Source organism: Galeopterus variegatus, unplaced genomic scaffold (genome assembly GCF_000696425.1).
Source record: "Galeopterus variegatus unplaced genomic scaffold, G_variegatus-3.0.2 Scaffold5043, whole genome shotgun sequence".
NCBI classification, from domain to species: Eukaryota; Metazoa; Chordata; class Mammalia; order Dermoptera; family Cynocephalidae; genus Galeopterus; species Galeopterus variegatus.
Window position 1 is genome coordinate 110,938 of NW_007731154.1, and position 3,222 is coordinate 114,159.

Genomic DNA, 3,222 nt, shown 5'->3' on the forward strand with positions numbered 1-3,222 from the left:
TCAACGTGTCCAAAAGGGAACACTTTTTTCTTCCCCTACAAATCTGCCTTCCTTATCTCTTTCTTATCTCTTCCTCTTCTGGCCTTCCTTATCTCAGTTGGTGGCAACTCCATACTCCCAGCTGCTCAAGCCAAAGACCTTGAGTACTCCTGACTCTTTTCCTCTCACTTGCCATGGTCAATCCTTTAGGAAAGTCTATTGGCTTTTTCTTTAAAATATATCAGAATCTGACCACTTCTCTCCACCATCTCTACCATCACGCTGGTCCAAGCCACCATCGTTTCTTACCTAGATTAATGATACTGCTTCCTAACAGATCTCCCTGTTTAAACCCCTCAAACAAAGCAGTCAGAGTGATCCTGTGAAACGTAAGGCAGATCATATCATGCTTCTGCTCAAAAATCTCAGTGGCTCTCCATTTTACCCAGAGAAAAAGCCGAAGTCATTACAATGCTATACGGTCCGTATGGCCTGGCATCCCCACTTCCTTCTGACCATAACTCTGCTCCAGCCATGCTGGTCTCCTTACTGTTTCTTGACCCCATCCCTTAGGGATGTTTTATTAGCTGCACCCTCTTCCTGGAACACTTTTCCTCCAGATATCAGCTGGCTAACTTCCTCACCTCCTTCAAGTCTTCTTTCATCTCGTATTTGCACAATGAGGCCTATCCAGATCACCCTAACCCCTGCTCCCACCCAGCACTCTTGATTCAACCTCTCTACTTTTCATTAATTCCATGTCTTCTACTACCTAACATCTATGTATTGTTTATTTTCTATATCCCTTCTGCTGGAATATAAAACCATAAGGGCAGAGATCTTTGTTTTATTCACTTACGTATCCCAAGTGCCTATAACAGTGCCTGACACATTATAAATGCCTGTTAATCTTTGTTGCATCGTATGTCCCGACCCATGAAAGCCTTTTTTTTTTTTTTAAAGATAAAAGCCATGACTACACACAGCCCCAGAAGAAAAGCCTCTAGCACCACCTCTGGGCTGCTAGATGCACTCCAGTTCAATCCATTGCTGACCCCTGCTGGAACTCACTGACCAGGTTGCTGTCCGTCCCTTGGCTGGATGAGTAGACCTAGAACTTCTTGGAAACTAGCAGGGTGACAGCATGCCGCTGATACCCTCTCCGCCATACCCTGCTTGGAGCAGTAATAACTATAACTCTTCCTCTCCCTAGATCTTTTCCTAATTCAAGGGGTCTACAGACTGAAGCTTCCTTTTGTTTTATTTATATTTGATAAGTGTCTTCTCTTATAAGGACTATTAATTAGAGGGGGAAAAGTAAAATTAAAAACCCTGCTCTTGGTTCTACCTTCCGAACTAAAAAGTTAGTCTTTCAACAGACTAAAATTTGGCATGAGGGAGATAATATGTTTTGAAAAATATTAATTCAATTTTTTCCTTATTTTTTTTCCATGTGACCATTCCCTTTTCAACCAGAGGCATCCCTTTGTCTCAGAAAGCATCAGGTTGTCACAGCAGGAATGCAAAGGTAAACGATGACTCTAGTTCAGCTTTTGAAGCCTGTAACTAAATAACAGTCTTGAAAGCTTTGTTGGGAAAGTAAAGGCAGCTCCAAAATCCCATAATCTCTTAAATATTAAGAGTGAAGCATGTAGCCTCGATATGAAGTTTTATTATAATCAGTATGTAGGCAAACTTGGGGTGTGATGGTGGAAAGTTGCCACCTATCAAGGGAAGAAGTAAAGTGCTCTTCCAGTTGGAAGAGCCAAAGGGAGGGTGATGGCCAGGGGGGTTGAGACTGGACTTACCTGCTGCTTAGATCCCCGAGAAGGAACCCACCAGCCCCTTCATTCGTTGTGCCTTGGCCAAAATGGAGAAGATGGACATGGCATCAGGAACCCTGGATAAGTTGAGGTAGAATCTGGAACTTCTGGGCTGGTCTTTCACTTTCACTCCATGTTCAGCTAGGTACTGGGGCACCACGGTGCCATTTAAGAGGTAATTCTTAAGTGGCTGATATTTATCTAGGCAGAGGGACCTGTGCTTGCACCCCACTTCCCTGTGGTCTTGTGTGGTATGGAGGAGAACCAGAATATTCTTCATGCCTTGGTGAGAGGGTGCAGAAGTGCTGAGAGAGCCCAAGGTCCAAAAGAGGTCTGCACTGGGGCTGAGAAAGTCACATCCAGCAGAGACCTCACAATAAGAGGAATAGCAGGACCACAGACTTGAGCAGTGAGCGCCAGAAAGGGACCAAAAAAATCAGACAGAACCTGTTGTAGTTCATTGGGGACAAGCACTATATGCCCAGACATCACAAGAACAGTTATGCAGCATGGAAAATAAGTGAGAAGCTCAACACACAGCACAGCACAGAGCCCCGAGACTGCTTCCCTGTCTGTGGTGTGAGCATATGTAAGCCCCCCAGCACTGAGAAATCACGGTGGGAAGGAGGGAAGACCCTTGAGTGGAGGTAGCTCTGAGAGAGAATTTGAAACTTAAACTGACTAAAGATTTATCCCCCAAACAGTGAATTAAATTGAATGGAAATATTTTTAAATGAACATTTTAAACTGAAAAAGACCAACTGAAATGTAACTAAATGACCTTAATTGACAAATTTAAATTTTTGCCCTGTCATTAATAGGAATAGGAGCTTGTTAATAAGATGCAAGTAGCTATAGATAATAAAGAATGCTGCCATTTTTTTCTTTCAAATTGAACTGTAAATGTTTGTAGGTTTGTATGTTTTGACTGTTTGCTCTTCTTTCCCTTTACTAAACCAGAATACTTTGAAAGGGGAACTAGCATTCTGGGTCACGCTCTGGATCATCCAGAGCCATTGTGGAAAATTAAAAAGGGCAAAGAATATTCTGGAGGAGAAGGAAGTGGGCAGGGAGCAGATTTTCCTGAGGGAATTCAGACTGGGCTCAGTTCCTGTGTGATTTAACCTATGTTGGCACCCCCTCTACCTCTGCCCTTAGAATGAGATTAAGAAAATGTGAATGGGTCTTTGAATTCCCAGTGAGGGATGGGGAAAGAAGGAAACCCCTCTGCCCAAGTCTTAGAATAGGCACTAGAGCTCCCAAGCTGACACCCCTAATGTACAGGCAAAAAGGTTCCTGATTGTTTTGGATTCTTAGTATACCATAATTTTTCTCCATATAAAATAATCTGGAAGGGCCAAGCCCGTGGCGCACCCGGGAGGGTGTGGCGCTGGGAGCGCGGCAACGCTCCTGCCACAGG